Here is a 17,712-nt window from a genome sequence, read left to right as displayed (position 1 = left end):
AGAACCACTTGGTCCATCAAGTCTGCCCCTTTTCTTACCTTTTGGTAACTTCAACTTTATTTGATCTTTAGTTCTTTGTAAGGATATTCATAGAAACATAGTTCTTATATATCATTTGCTCTAAGGTGTGTACAGTTTTAGAGGAGGTATAACAAATGCAATGCTAATGTAACATTCAAGTGACATAACAATGGGACCACCCACACAAATCTATAACAAACGTATAAGAGAACATATTACAATCAATGTAGAGTAAACCACATCACACTTAATATAACATAACAGCTTAGGAACCCTTAAATACGCACTATAGGGGCATAGTGCCATATGTAACTGTAATAGTCACATCTTCAGCTACACTTTTATTTGTCCTCTCAAAATTGCACTCCCATGTGGAACTACGAAACGTTCATACCACATACATGTTTTGTCTACATGTTTTTGAAACCCAATTATAGTTCTGCACACAAACGTATGTTATAGTAAAGAAACATTTACTTGTGGAATGTACAACAATGTTTTCTAATACACTAAAGGAAAAAAAAACACTTGCTCCGAAACGTTTCCGCATCTTGTGGGATCCCCGAACAATGCTGAAGCTCTAGTTTTTATAAAAAGAAACCCCTTCGTCTAGGTTCTTATATTTCAAAGGAATTTGAGAAAGGGAATTGCTGACATGCTCAATCCTTTCTATAGTGGCCAAAAAGCTTTCATTCTTCAAACAAATGTGATCAAGAGACATAAGGCTCTTAGAAAATTCCCAAAAGGTCAGCCATATGCATCCTTCCATGCCACCTTCATGTTACTGGTCTCCACGCTCTCTAGATCCACGCTCGCAGCCTCAAAAGCTGCTTTCATCGTTCACACAAACGTCAGTCAATATGATTTATGGACTCCATTCAGGAAAGTCAAGGCACATAGGATGAGAAATATGACTACAATCTGCTAATTTGTTTTGCATTGAGCTACTTACTTCTCAAAGACTTGATGTCAGACTAAAATCGTCAACACAATTAAACAGCCGGTGACAGATACATCCATCCTACCTGCCAGACTATGCCAATCAAGGACAGCATGAGGCGACATTCGGGGGGGGGGGGGGGGGATTAGTGAAGATCCCTATTCCCTGACTTTTTGCTGATTGACAGTTTCTGAATCTGGCTTGTCGAGATGGGTCATCCTTTAACCACTGGCCTTTTACTACAAGCTGTGAAATAGGGCTCTTACTGCCAATCAAAGGAACAATGCACCAACACAAATAACCAACCCCCCAACCTTTAGGAAAAATAACAGAAGACCTTAAAGGTCAAACCAAAATAATGACATTAAATGTACAACTAACCCATATGAACATATATATCTTTAAACACACACACACACACACACACACACACACACACACACACATAAATATATATATAAACACACACACACACACACATATATATATATATATATATATACACACACACACACACACACACACACACACACGTTGAGTCTCCTGTATGAGACATGCTTCAGACGAGAAGTTTTTTGGATTTTTCTGTATTACAGAATATTTACATAACATAATGAGATATCTTATGTTTGGGACTCAAGTCTAAACACAAATTGCATTTATGTTTCATGCACACCTTATACACACAGCCTGAAGGTAATTTCCTACAATATTTTTTATAATTTTCTGCATGAAATGATATACTGTACACAAAATTCACTGTGATGCTTCTTTGTTGGACTGTCCTGATAAAGGTTTCTTAGAAGCCCGAAACATTCTACCCTGATGATATAAATGTGAGTCAATAAATTAATTTTAATGGCATTTTAGTAATGAAGATACTGTCAAATACATATATATATATATATATATACACACTGTATATCCACCTACACACACACACACACACACACACACACACACACACACACACACACACACACATATATATATGTACAGTATATATATATATATATATATATATATATACTTTGTATATACATATATAATTAACAGGAGACAGTGGTCGTGCTCAAATATAAATACAGTGGTCGTGTTCAAATATAAATATGCAACATGATTTCTAATTACTATTTGATTGGTAGCACACAACATATATAAGGTGAGAGTCAGACAAGGGATACAGCCATGTTTTGGGCCCCAACTCAATTAATGGATCCCTTAAGTTTGTGGAAAAATGTGTAATTTCAATTAGCAAGTGAAAATGTATCTGAGCTAATGTCCCACAGTCCCTATTAATCCCTACTGTTGACTTCTCTTCTATACTAAGGTCTACACAGCTGACTATCTCATATAAACCATAATCCTTAAGATTAACCGAATTGTGAACTACCATTTTGGCCGATTGTCTAATAGCAACATGGGAGCAGAATACAGGCCAGAGCCATAAACTCCTCAGCATAATTATTATATTAATGTATGACATTTACTTGGATTGAAAGCTTACAGATAGCAATATGCAAAATACACTTAGAAAATAAGTTAGACCCAAGTAACATGTAATAAGCTACTTAGGTCATGATAATGATTAAGTGTTACAAATCTTTCTGAAAGCTTTGTTTAGCATAACAATGGAGAAGTTACTCAGCGGTCAACTAATCTGCAAACGTAACATGGTGGTGATTTTAGAAGCACCTCACAGCCTGAAATCACCATTATACATTATGTGAAGTATTCTGACATTATAACTGTACAGTATGTGCTAAGCGTTGCAAAACAGATGAGGCAAATGACAGCTAGTCTTACCTCTTATATGCAAGTCAGTCATTTAGGTACATAAGTGACAGCATACTACACAAGACCACTTATCAATGTTGTTAAAGTTGTTCTACTTAAATTGAGTAACAACCAAAATGGCCAATAAAAACAGAATTTTAATACCTACCGGTAAATCCTTTTCTCCTAGTCCGTAAAGGATGCTGGGGTCAATTTCATGACCATGGGGTATAGACAGTTCCGCAGGAGCCATGGGCACTTTAAGACTTTTCAAGGGTGTGAACTGGCTCCTCCTTCTATGCCCCTCCTCCAGACCTCAGTTATAGGAACTGTGCCCAGGGAGACGGACATTTCGAGGAAAGGATTTACTTTTATACTAATGGTGAGATTCATACCAGCTCACACCTCAACCATGCCGCACAACATGGTATTCAACATAACACACGCCAACAGGCATGAACCATTTACAGCAACATGCTGAAAACAAATGTAACACACTTGTTTAACTAACTGAACAAAACTGCAGGTAAAGTACGCACTGGGTCAGGCGCCCAGCATCCTCTACAGACTAGGAGAAAAGGATTTACCGGTAGGTATTAAAATCCTGTTTTCTCATACATCCTAGAGGATGCTGGGGTCCATTTCATGACCATGGGGTTTATACCAAAGCTCCAGTACGGGCGGGAGAGTGCGGATGACCCTGCAGCACCAATTGACCAAACTTGAGGTCCTCATTGGCCAAAGTGTCAAACTTATAAAATTTAGAAAAAGTGTTTGACCCTGACCAAGTAGCTGCTTGGCAAAGTTGCAATGCCGAGACCCCCTGGGCAGCCGCCCAGGACGAGCCCACCTTCCTAGTAGAATGGGCCTTCACCGACGTAGGTAACGGCAATCCAGCCGTAGAATGAGCGTGCTGAAACGTTCCTCTGATCCAGCACATAATAGTCTGCTTAGAAGCAGGACACCCAATCTTGCTGGGAGCATATATAGGACAAACAGAGCCTCTGTTTTCTGTAACTGAGCTGTTCTTGCGACATAAATCTTCAAAGCTCTGACCACATCTAGAGACTGTGACTCAGTGAAAGTGTCAGTAGCTACTGGCACCACAATAGGTTGGTTTATGTGGAAGGACGAAACCACCTTTGGAAGAAATTGTTGACGAGTGTTTAACTCTGCCCTATCTTCATGGAAGATCAGGTAAGGGCTCTTGTGAGACAAGGCCCCCAACTCAGACAACCGCCTTGCGGAAGCCAATGCCAAAGCATCACCACTTACCAAGTGAGAAACTTCAATTCTATCTCCTGCAGAGGTTCAAACCAATCTGATTGAACGATCTGCAACACCACATTAAGGTCCCATGGTGCCACTGAAGGCACAAATGGAGGCTGGATGTGCAGAACCCCTTTCACGAACATCTGGACTTCTGGAAAGGAGGCCAATTGTTTTTGAAAGAAAACTGATAAGGCCGAAATCTGGACTTTGACTGACCCCAATCTAAGGCCCGCATCCACACCAGCCTGCAGAAAATGGAGAAAACGTTCCAACTCAAACTCTTCAGTAGGAGCCTTCTTGGATTCACACCAAGACACATATTTTCTCCAATACGGTGGTAATGTTTAGACGTTACTCCTTTCCTGGCCCGAATAAGAGTGGGGATGACTTCCTTGGGAATACCCTTTCGGGCTAGGAACCGGCGCTCAACAGCCATGGCGTCAAACGTAGCAGCGGTAAGTCTTGATACACACACGGCCCCTGCTGTAGTAGGTCCTCTCGAGGAGGAAGAGGCCGAGGATCTTCTATGAGCAACTCCTGAAGATCTGGATACCAAGCCCTCCTTGGCCAGTCTGGGGCAATGAAGATTGCTCGAACTCTTGTTATTCTTATTATTTTGAGAAGTTTTGGAATCAGTGGAAGTGGAGGGAAAACATATACCGACCGAAACACCCACTGGGTCACCAGTGCATCCACTGCTATTGCTTGAGGGTCTCTTGACCTGGAACAATATCTCTGAAGCTTCTTGTTTAGATGAGATGCCATCATGTCTACTTGAGGAACTCCCCAAAGACTTGTCACCTCTACGAAGACTTCTTGGTGGAGGCCCCACTCTCCTGTATGGAGATCATGTCTGCTGAGGATGTCTGCTTCCCAGTTGTCCACTCCCGGAATGAAAATTGCTGACAGAGCTCTTACATGTCTTTCTGCCCAGAGGAGAATCTTTGTCACCTCTGCCATTGCCGCTCTGCTTATCGTTCCGCCTTGCCTGTTTATGTATGCGACTGCTGTTACATTGTCCGATTGGATCTGCACGGGATGATCTTGAAGAAGATGTACCGCTTGTAGAAGGCCGTTGTAAATGGCTCTCAATTCCAGAACGTTTATGTGAAGGCAGGCTTCCTGACTTGACCATTTTCCTTGGAAGCTTTCTCCCTGTGTGACAGCTCCCCAGCCTCGGAGACTTGCATCTGTGGTTATTAGGACCCAGTCGTGAATCCCAAGCCTGCGTCCCTCTAGTAGGTGAGAACTGTGTAGCCACCACAGGAGCGAAATCCTGGCTTTCGGGGACAGGATTATTCCAGTGCATGTGTAGGTGGGATCTGGACCACTTGTCCAACAGGTCCCACTGGAATACTCTGGCATGAAATGGGCCAAACTGTATGGCCTCATAGGCCACTACCATTTTCCCCAAAAACCGGATGCATTGATGGATCGACACACTTGTTGGTTTCAATATTTATTTGACCATTTTCTGGATTTCCAGAGCCTTTTCCACTGGAAGAAATACTCTCCGTACTTCTGTATCCAGAATCATCCCTAAAAAGGACAATCTTGTTGTCGGTTCCGACTGCGACTTTGGAAAATTCATGATCCAACCGTGTTGTTGGAGTATTGACAGGGAGAGTGCGATGTTCTGCACCAACTGTTCCCTGGATCTCGTTTTTATCAGGAGATCGTCCAGATAAGGATTATATTGACTCGTTCTTGATGAAGGAGGACCATCATCTCCGCCATCACCTTGGTGAATACCCTCGGTGCCGTGGAGAGTCTGAACGGCAACATCTGGAACTGGTAACGGCAATCCTGTACTGCGAATCTCAGATAAGCTTGGTGAGGAGGATAAATGGAAACATGCAAGTAAGCATCCTTTATGCCTCCTGACACCATGAAGTCCCCCTCCTCCAGACTGGAAATCACTACCCTCAGGGATTCCATCTTGAACTTGAACCTTTTCAGGTAGAGATTCAGATTTTTCAGGTTTAAAATCGGTCTGACCAAGCCGTCCGGCTTCGGAACTACGAAGAGGCTTGAATAAAAACCTTCTCCTTGCTGTGACAAGGGTACCAGAACAATGACCTGATCCTGACATAATTTTTGAATTGCCGTTGTTATTGCCTATCTTTCTGGAAGAGAAGCTGGCAAGGTCGATTTGAAAAATCGGCATGGGGGGACGTCTTGAAACTCTAGTTTGTACCCATGGGACACTATTTGTAAGACCCATGGGTCCAGGGCAGATTGAATCCAGATTTGGCTGAAAAGTTTCAGACGTGCTCCCACCCGAGCGGACTCCCGCAAGGGAGCCCCAGTGTCATGCTGCAGATTTGGCAGAAGCAGGGGTGGACTTCTGCTCCTGCGTTCCGGGAGACGCTGCAGATTTCTTTCCTTTTCCCATTCCCCTACCTGCAAAAAAGGGGGAACCTTTGGCCTTTTTGTATTTGTTGGCCGAAATGAGTGCATGTGAGAGTGATGTGTCTTTTTCGCCAGTGTAGGAGCATAGGGCATGAATGTCGACTTACCTGCGGTAGCCGCCGAAACTAACGCATCCAGCCCATCACCAAACAAGGCCTCACCTTTATACGGGAGAGCCTCCATATTTCTTTTGTAATCTGCATCAGCATTCCACTGGCGAATCCACAACGCCCTCCGAGCCGATACTGCCATGGTAGTGGTTCTTGATCCCAAGAGACCAATATATTTCATGGTTTCTAGTACGTACGCAGCAGCGTCTTTGATATGACCTAACGTTAGGAATATCTCGTCTCCATCTATTGTGTCAATGTCTAATGACAAGTTTTCTGACCACTTCTCAATAGCACTACTCACCCACGCACAGACAATGGTAGGCCTGAGTAGTGTCCCATTGGCCACATCAATAGATCACCTCACTCACTTGCGTCTGTCGGCTCCTTAAGTGAAGCCATTCCAGGCGCAGGGAGAAACACCTTTTCTCTTTTATGACAGGGCCCTGTCTAAAATGCAGGGTGACTCCCACCTTTTGGAAAAAGGTAAGCTGCCTGAATTCCTTTTGGGAATCTGAAATTTATTTTCAGGTTAAATCAGACTCCCTCCAAGAGACTGTTCAACTCCCGAGGTGGAGGGAAAATTACATTATTTCTTTACTAAAGTAAACCCTCTCCTTGTGGTAAAAGAGGGGCTTCGTAACTTCTAACACCACCTTTATAGCTAGAACATGTTTTGAATGCTTTTTTGCTAACTTAGGACCTATTCCCCTGGAATCACTAGTGTCGACACAGGAAACAGAGTCCATGTCGGTATCAGTTTGTACTACTTGTGCAAATTTGTATGTGATCCAGAGGGGTCCCTGTGGATGAAAGGCAGAACTATTAGAAATCACATCTTCAACAGATTATATTCAGTTTTCCGTATGAGATTCAGTAGTGATTCACACTATCATGTAACCTTTCACCCAGTCAGGCTCTTGGTGTCATATTACACCTCTGTGTCTCTAACATGTCTTCCACAGAGGAAGAGATTCCCTGCCACAGACATGTCACACACATGCATAACCACACCACAGAAACTCTGGGACTTATAGGGGACAGACCCACAGTAAAATCTGTCAGGGGGAATCAGATAGGATTTGCCAGTTCACAACCCAGCGCCAGTAACACAATGTCTGTGAACACAAAATGCCCACTGACATGCAGCATTTTTATAATGCTAATCACACAATTATATAGCACCAAATTCACTGTGGCCCCCCCTGTTTTGCACCCTGATACTTGTTCAGTAGTGGAGGCGGACCAGCATTGTCTCTGCAGCCTGAGGAGAGAGAGAAAATGGCGCTGAGCAGTGTGCTGGCTGACTGAGGAGGAAGCTCCACTCTTCAATGGCGTGATTCTCCTCAGCATTTATGAGGTAATTTTTTTATACTGGCAGGGGTAGGACTGTGCCTCAGCAACTTATGCCCCTTATTTATGCCAGTTTCCATAGGTTTCATGCTGCCCAGGGCGCCCCCCCTCCCCTCGCACCCTGCAGTGCCTGTGTATGTGTGGGCAACATGGCGCGCTGCGCTCCCGCCAGCCACGCAGTACCTTTATCCGTCACTTTCTTGATTGAATATCTGTCTTCTAACACTCACCTGTCTTCTGACTTCTGGCTCTGTGAGGGGGGTGACGGCGTGCTGTGTGAGTGAGCATCTAGGCACGGCTAGCGTTCAGTTCCCTTCAAGAGCTAATGGTGTCCTGTCAGCCAGAAGCAGAGCCATGAAACTCTTTAGGAAGTTGGTTCCTACTTCTGCCCCCTCAGTCCCATGAAGCAGGGAGACTGTTGCCAGCAGTTCTCCCTGAAAATAAAAAACCTAACATAAGTCTTTTCAGAGAAACTTAGGAGAGCTCCTCTGGAGTGCATCCAGTCTGCCTGGGCACATTTCTAAAACTGAGGTCTGGAGGAGGGGCATAGGGGGAGGAGCCAGTAAACACCCTTGAAAAGTCTTAAAGTGCCCATGGCTCCTGCAGAACCGTCTATACCCCATGGTCATGAAATGGACCCCAGCATCCTCTAGGACGTATGAGAAAATCAGATTATTATTATTACGCATGTCGGTGAAAGTGGTTGCAATATGATCTCAGAACGACACTAACAGGCCCCATTCATTTTGGAAGTGGATCCGAGAATCTGAACAATCAGGTCTTGTTGAATCTGGCCACAAGGTGTGACAGCAAATTATGCGCTGGGCTTGTTGGTTGGTGCGTATGCCATGTAGTAGGCAAGGCTCCTCTGTGGTCAGCTTTAGAAACATTTACTCTGTTGTAAGCAATTCCCAGAACTTTTGTAGCACTCAAACTTTAGTTTATATCAGTAGCTATAGTACATCCACAGAAAAATATGCCTAGAGTATTTCAAATGACTAAGGCCCTCATTCCGAGTTGATCGCACGGTAGCAGTTTTTTGCAGCCGTTCCATCAGATAGTCGCCGCCTATGGGGGAGTGTATTTTGGCCCTCATTCCGAGTTGTTCGCAGCAGTTCATCGCATCGCAAACGGCAAAAAAATCTCAAACTGCGCATGCGCAAAAGCGGAAATACGCATGCGCAAAGCGAGCGATACGAAGCTTGTGCAAAGTTACTAAACTAAAATCTGCTCGTAATACATAAACGAAAACAGGGAGTGACGGAGGCGTGGCAGAGGCACGGCTTCGCAATCCAACGAAATGGGCGTGAAAGTGGGCGGCTAGTGTGGGAGTATGCAACCAGCAGTAGGCGTGTTTTTGGCAAAAATGCATATCTTATGGTAAAAGTACATAACAAATGTTCGCTATCTTGACGCAGCCGAAGAGTAAGTCTGCAGCTACTCAGCACTTGTGAAGTACTGTTACAAGTGTGTCTGCTCTAATTAGCAATTAATTAGCAACTGAATTCACCTGTTGAGCAATTACTCGTCAAACACTGCTCTTACAAAATACTACAAACAGCAATTATATGGCCACCTAACATTTGTATTGTTATCACAAACAAATCTGACACACTCACAAATAATGCAGTGTATTTTTGGGACAAATATAAATACTTTGATGTTAAATGCATGTTTAAATTATTTGTTTAATACTATCAAATGTGACTAAACCAACTTATAAACTACATCAGCTAAATCTTCTCGACATAGACATATTCCTTTGTACATACCAAATAACATGAGCAACATAATGCAGCCTACATTTAATGTGACTTAATATGTTTTTTTTTTTTTTTTTTGTGGGAATATGTGTCCATATCTAATACTATGGCATGTTGCCCCTAGTAACCGAAGTTCCTAATTATTTTTGTTTTTTTATATGGCCAATTAAGTGTTGTGCAAGGCATACAGATTTTAAATTAGAATATGCAATGTTTGTCTCAATATTCTGATTGTTCCCTTGTTCCACAAATGTCAATATGCCATGTTCAAGTTTACAGGGCACAGTTTTCCTGAGTGCATAACCTTTAATAAAACACACAAACAATTGTAATGTATTTTTTTTTTTACTTAAAAAAAAATACAAAATCACCAACACAACATGGCTACAAATGAGCATCACATACAGAGATGGACATAGCAGCAAGCAGATGGCAGTGGCAAAATGCACATAGCAGAACCCAGTACTATGGTAACCCCATCTTCTGACAAAATCTGATGTTTTAAATTAACTAAGTGAACCCCCAGCCAGACTAAACTTTTAGGGGAACTGAGGTAGATTCCGGAACCAACACACAAACACAAACATACACAGCACGCTAGGAAGAGGAAGATGGCTCAGGTGTAGGCCCAAATAACTCACAGGCTACAATTTAAAGAAAACCTTTCACTTTGAGGGAGTTGTACATTCTGGCCACACAAGCCAAAATAAAAAAATACATAGAGGCAACATGTAAAACATGGGTGCTGCCCATCTGGAGAGACATCACTTTCTCTTTTTTTCCCCGCCTGATGTTGTTCTTCATGGCTCGGTCTGCGGAGCGACCTTCGAGGGCCCTGCCCAGTGGGATGTTCTTCCTGGGCAGGGGGAGGGGAGGGAGCCGATGTGGCTGGCTCTCTGTCACTGTGGACAAGGGAGACAGCGATGTCCTGGAGCCCTTGCCGAATCGAATTGGCAAGTTGTTGGAAGGAGGAGGCGAGTTGATCTTGGCCCTGCCTGATCTCTGCCAGACCTTGGCAGAGTTGAGCTACACCTTGCTCCACATTGTTTCTGTGCTCAGTGAGCCGGACAGGTATCTGGCTTACCTCCCGGAGCATCCTGTCCTGAAAAGCATTCAGGCTCTCACCATACCTGGCTATTTCAGACAGGATTTCTGGGATAGCAGAGGGTTGGGTGGGGGGGCCAGTTGGTATCTGGACAGATGGAATGTGTGGTCCCACACTGGCACAGACACTAGGTCCCCCCACCTCAGCCTCAGCCACATAACCCTCCTGTGACTCTACCTGCTCACCCACCTGTGCTGTGTTATGTTCAAAGCAAATAGAAGAATGAGTGGAAAAAGAGTAGAAAAAAACAATATGAGACTTTTGGAACAAAAAAAATATTTCTTTAGGAATATGTGTGTAAACTTACCTGGCAAGTCATGTACATGGAGTATTTCAGGCAGGTCCGTGTCCATATGAGACACCCCAACCCCCTCCTCGTAGCTCACACAGTCCATCGCCATCTCCTCAAGATCTGTGTATTCCACAGTGGCAGCTGGACCTCCCCCTGTTGCCCTCAAGGCATTCCACTCCGCAGACCTCTTGCCCTTCAGGCGGGATTTGAAGTCGGCCCAACTACATATGTAGGGAAAAATAATTATGAATACCAGCTTTAATATATAGTACACATGTTATGCATTTGGTTGCTATAGGCAACATCACATCTAACTAACTTTTTAAGAATACTTGGCACAGAAAATGGACTGGCAATATACACTTACCGTCTTCGAACTCCCTGTGAGGTGCGGACTATTGAGCCGACTTCATTAACAGAATCAGTGATGTCCCTCCAAATTCTCTCTTTGGTTGCAGCACCCATGTTTTTGGGTCCTCAATGTATTTTTGCCATGGCCTGTGTGACCAAAACCCGTAACTCCCTCTTAGTGAAGGCGGGCTGTCTTTTCTTTTTTTTGGATGTAGCCTGTGAGCTATCGTCCTGTCCTTCCTCACCATCTTCCTCTTCACTAGCTGCTTGTGTAGTTTGTGTTTGAGCTGCTAGTCCGGAATCACCCTCAGTTTCCCCACTATCTATGTCTGGCAGGGGATTCACTCCTAACTCCTGGGTATCAGTAGATGGAGTTTGTATAGTACTTGGTCCTGCTATTTCTAACTCAGCATTGGCAAAGTCAAGCATCTGCCTCCGCAGTGCTAGGCTTCGATGTGTTAAAGCAGCCATCTGCTGCTGCACCTCGTCCATCTCTGCTGCCATCTGCTCACGAGTAGCCATGTTGCTGGTGGCATGTGTGTATGCACGAGTGTCTAGCTATTTATAGCTGCGTGTGTTTTCCGGTGCGGAAATCCGCGCAGGTGTATATAATGCAAATTGGTCCAGTAATTGTAGCACTGGCTATATAAACGCCCTGCATGCAGCCTGCATGTGTGTGGGTGTATGCAGAAAATTACTGAAGCAAGGTGGACGTTTCTGAGTGAGCACATTTCTGAGTGAGTTTTGCGAGTATTTTATATTGTTTCAGTACAGATTTTATCTGTAATGTTCTCATTATCATGTATGTTGTGTAAGATTGTTGTATACAATGTTTTTTTTATTTTTTTTTATAAATTACTTTTGTAGTTTTGAATTTAAACAACAATTGTTTTTTATTTTTATTTTTCTGTTTGGCTTGTGCATCTGTTTACCATAAAAATGCCACACCATCTGATCCTAAAAATCCACAAATTTGTGACTTTGTGTAGCTGTTTGTTCCAGCAACATGTGGTGAGTAAACAGATTGTTACACTTAGTTGTGTTTTTTCTAAGCCCAAAAATAGGGATTTAAAAATGTGTGTGTGTTGTTTTAAATATATATACATATAATATATATATATATATATATACATATGTAGACTTATATGTTTATGAATTGCAGCCATATCTTAATGATGTGTGTGTGTGTGTGTGTCCGCGGGTGCGAATCTCCGCCCATGCGAACTGTACAAACTGTCCTGCACATTAATGTACACATATCAATAAAGTTTATTACAGATGACACCATACAATTTCAACCAATCACATGCCACCACACACTATAAATATAAGCCCATATATGGAAAACGCCATTGCCATCATGCGCGCAGCAGCTTTTACCTGCCGCGAGCTGCGCATCTTGGTATCGGTAATGGACCGCCGCGTAGGCCGCGCAGGGCCCTTTATCCCAAATATGGTAAAGCGCGAGGCCTACGCAGAGGTCCGACGCTTACTGCGAACCCGCGCCCGGAGCAGGAGGACCATCATCCAGTTGGAGAGGCGCTGGAGCGACCTCCGCAGGCGCACGCCAGACCTGTTGGCGGAACTCCGCCAACAAATCCGTGATATACGTAGGCGCAGTAAGTTTCATATTACATTAAATAACACTGAGATTATTAGCATAAACTTTGCCTATTTTCACTAAGTGATAGTGTGAAAATTTGCACACTGACAATGAACTATTATAGAATAAACATGACACAGTGTGTGTGGTTAGGGCAAGCAGTACTGACTGTGTAGCAAGGTGCTTCTGAAAAAGTGCATGTTGTTTTTCAGAGTTGCTACACAGGCTGTCAACTGAACCCAATAACTTGCTCAGTGGGGTAAATTTAATAAGGTGGGATGTTTTTCGAACTGGTGATGTTGCCTATAGCAACCAATCAGATACAATCTATTATATTCTAGAAGCAGTTTAATAAATGTTACGTATAATCTGATTGGTTGCTATGGGCAACATCACCAGTTTTAAAATTAAAAAAACCTATTAATGTTACCCCTGTGTCTTTAACATGGGACAGAACAGTGTAATAGAAAAATGCTGTTGTTAAAATTTTTCATGCTACAACCTAAATATTACATATGTCATTCTAGGGCGAGCACAACGGCAAGCTGCTGCTGCTGGGAGCCCCGACCAATCCCCTTCTCAGCCCCCCTCCCCTTCTGTCGCCCAATCCCCGTCTCCTTCCCAGTCCCCTTCTCAGCCCCCCTCCCCTTCTGTCGCCCAATCCCCCTCTCCTTCCCAGTACCCTTCTCAGCCCCCCTCCCCTTCTGTCGCCCAATCCCCCTCTCCTTCCCAGTCCCCTTCTCAGCCCCCTCCCCTTCTGTTGCCCAATCCCCCTCTCCTTCTCAGCCCCCCTCCCCTTGTCGCCCAATCCCCCTCTCCTTCCCAGTCCCCTTCTCAGCCCCCTCCCCCTCTCTTTACCAATACCCATCTCTGTCCCCCTCCCCCTCTGAAGGCCAAACAACAACTCCGGCCACCTCCCCCTCTCTTTCCCAGTCCCCCTTTCTGGCCCCCTCCCCCTCTGTTGCACAAACACCCTCTCCGCCCCCCTCCCCCTCTCAATCAGAACCACCCTCTGAAAACAGCTCCCCAATCCCTCCTCCTTCCCCAATCCCTGCTCCTTCCCCAATCCAGCCTTCTTCCCCAATCCAGCCTCCTTCCCCAATCCAGCCTCCTACCCCCGTCCAGCCTCCTTCCCCCATCCAGCCGCCTTCCCCACCAAGTGAATGGGCAGCAGAAGCCCCAGCTGAGATTCCGGGGAGTCCGCATGTGGCAGATGAGAGTAAGTTTTTCAACATTTAAAATGTATTGGTTACCTAGTTACACTTACAATTACAATACATGCAGTGTTGTACTGTGGCCAATCTTGGCCCAAGAAAAAATGTTTATGTTCTTCTTCATGGAATAGATGTTGCTTGTACATTTATGTGAGTATCATTAGATGTACAGTGTCTATGTGTGCAATGTTTAGGCTGTCCACTCTAGGTCGACACTCATTAGGTCGACAGGGTTGCCAGGACAACAGGGTTTATATGTGCTAGGTTGTCAGTGAAAGTTAGACCTGAGTGGAGTTTAGTATGTTGTTGGTCTTTTACACTTGTGCCTGGGTATTCCTAATATTTGCACATTCAACTCGCATGCTTCACTTTGTTAGCCAGGCTAACGACACAATGATTTGTGTTGTGAAAGTTACACTCACAAAATGATTATTTGAATTTTTAAAACCTGTTTGACCTTATGTAGTAAGGCAGGCTTTCAGGAAGTGTGGGCATGCTAGGATATGTTGTCCTTCTGAAGATGTTGATATGCAGTGTGATGATGCAGGGCAAACACCTAAAAATACAAGTCTGCTTCACTCCAGATGTGTATTAATCCCAGCATTTACTAAAATGGGAGTTTTATTCCAGATGGGATGTTGCCCATAGCAACCAATCAGATTCAACTTCTCATTAATTTAGCACCTTCTAGAAGATATGTGTAATCTGATTGGTTGCTATGGGCAACGTCCCATCTTAAATAGAACTCCCATCTTAGTAAATGTACATCATGGTGTGGTACACTTTCTAATTTTGTAAATTAACAATAACAAACATTGCTGAGCATGCTTGTGTGTTGGTATGGTACTGTTTTAACATTCAAACATCCATGACGTAGTCCCTTTGCCATTAAAGTGTGCTTTGTGCCTTGCTTGTATAATAGGTAATGAGAGTAAGTTTGTAATGTTTATTTTGCCTCTTCATTTCAGATGTTGCAGTTGGAGATCCCACAACTTTGCCAGGAATTGTGGCCAGGATCAAGTCAAATTTGCGGGCCGTGCTGGCTGACTTGGACCAATTAGAAAAAAAATTCTGAAAAAAAAAATTGTTTGATAACAAAACGAATATTTTTCTTTAAAAAAACAAAAATTTCAAAAAATAAAAAAATGTGTTGTTCAAGTTAAGCGGGTGTTGTGTTTATTAATGCTGTAAAAGAACAGCAGATTGGCGTGCAGAAATTGGTGACGTAAAACAGTTCACACATCTTACTTAAGATTAGTTTTTTAAATTACACCAAAACAAAATAATTTATGACAGTTAGGAGCTTATTGATTTGAAAAACATGTAAACACATTTATTCACACACTACACCAAAAAAAAAAAAAAAAAAGGCATTAGCCCAGGCACATTTACATCTATTTCTTTTAAATCAAAGCAAAAAAATGTTGATGGCCAATTATGCCTACAAAGTGTTCTGCAGGTATTCTTTGAAGACTTAATTGGTCATGACCATTATCAGTAATTACACTAACTGGAAACGTAATTGTGGAAGGCTTGTTGAGTTTGAACTGAAAGGTGTAATTTAACTTTAATTTAAAAAAACATTGCTGTGCGTTTTGTAGCAAAAGCGTGTGCAATTTTAAGAAGAATGTGTAAATCTACGATAACTTTGGATTTTTACGATGAGGTTTGTGGTAATGCGATGGGTTCGCATTAGTGCGATGTCTTTTGGCATACGCCTACTTTGTGTACTACTGCGTACGAAATAGCAAAAATACTTTGGGGGCGGATATTCGCTATTGTGCAACGTATTCGCAATTTTGCGCATATGTTGTGCGACCGAAAAGAATAGCGAACAACTCGGAATGAGGGCCCTTAGCTGTGCAAGTGTGCGATCGCTTGTGCAGTGGAGCTGTGCAAAAAAAAAGTTTTTGTGCAGTTTCTGAGTAGCCCAGGACTTACTCAGCCACTGCGATCACTTCAGCCTGTCTGGTCCCAGAATTGACTTCAGACACACGCCCTGCAGACGCCTGGACACGCCTGCGTCTTTCACGGTACTCCCAGAAACGGTCAGTTGCCACCCAGAAACGCCATATTGCTGTCAATCACCTTGCGATCGCCGCTGCGATCGCGTTCTTTGTATGGTCCCATGCTGCCCGGCGTTTCCTGTTGCTGGGCAGCGACGTGCCTGCGCATTGCGGTTGCGGCGCATGCGCAGTTCAGACCCAATCGCAGCGCTGCAAACAACTGCAGCGTGCGATCGGGCCAGAATGACCCCCTATATGGGTAACCAGTGAGGCGTGGTGGTACTACAAGTCCACATAGGGCAGCAAGGCACATTTAGTTTCAGTACAGCTGGAGGTTCACAATTTGCCACCCTTTGCATTGTTTGGCTCCTTTTGCTATTTGGAACTTTATAAACCAAAAGGCATACAATGCATAATGGAATGGAATGCACGCACCACAAAGTTCCTGCAAACACTGACATTAGGTTTATATTGTTTATAAACTAAATAGTAAAATGTAAAAATGGTTTGTTGCAACTTTCACAACATTTCCACATATTTCCTGCCATCACATTTAGATGAACTTACGCTCTGTACCAGCCCACATACAGTATTAAATGCACAGCACAAGCCACTTACAAGATTTATTCATACTATTGAAGACCCTGCCAGAAAGAGTCTTAGGTGGGAGATTTAATTAGTCACATGCACACTAATAAAATAGGTGGGATCTGGGAAGGAAATCTAGAGAAGGGTGAGTAACAATGAGCCAGGTTTCCTTCTAGGAATTACCCGCAATGTGGCCAGATGCACATCACACAAGCGGGGTAATTCCAAGTTGATCGCAGCAGGAAATTTTTTAGCAGTTGGCCAAAACCATGTGCACTGCAGGGGAGGCAGATATAGCATCTGCAGAGACAGTTAGATTTGGGTGGGTTATTTTGTTTCTGTGCAGGGTAAATACTGGCTGCTTTATTTTTACACTGCAATTTAGATTGCAGATTGAACTCACCACACCCAAATCTATCTCTCTCTGCACATGTTATATCTGACTCCCCTGCAGTGCACATGGTTTTGGCCAATTGCTAACAAACTTGCTGCTGCGATCAACTCAGAATTAGGCCCATGGATCTGACATACCAGATTTCTCACTATGTGGAAAAGGTAACATTGGGCCTGATTCAGACTTGTACGCTAATCCAATAGTACAAGACCGATGGTGGGGAAACTCCACATGTGCAGAACGGGTCCTGCATCCTCACACGCAGTGCCCAAGCCCCAGCCTTATTTACAGGCTAAGGGCATATGGGGGCAGGGAGGGGGCGCAGACTGAGTCCTTTCCACCAAACTGAGGCTTCCCTGCAGCTGTGCAAAACCGTACAACTCTGACTCAGGCCTAGAATTAAACTTGTACAGCACTAGAAAAACAGATACTAAATATATCTTATATTATATTTTAAGATGTCTAATAGTTTGTTTCATCAGTTCTTATAAAGGTACATCCAAATGGGGAGG

The 17,712-nt window shown here is 43.5% G+C and overlaps 1 protein-coding gene across 1 annotated transcript in view; it reads right to left on the bottom strand.

The window, feature by feature from the left end:
- Window positions 1–17,712, bottom strand: part of LOC135057406 (exocyst complex component 6-like) — a 437,778-nt gene that overhangs the window by 247,968 nt on the left and 172,098 nt on the right. The window lies entirely within an intron of this gene.

The sequence above is a fragment of the Pseudophryne corroboree genome, chromosome 3 (genome assembly GCF_028390025.1).
Source record: "Pseudophryne corroboree isolate aPseCor3 chromosome 3, aPseCor3.hap2, whole genome shotgun sequence".
NCBI lineage: Eukaryota > Metazoa > Chordata > Amphibia > Anura > Myobatrachidae > Pseudophryne > Pseudophryne corroboree.
This window is presented reverse-complemented; position numbering and strand designations above follow the sequence as displayed.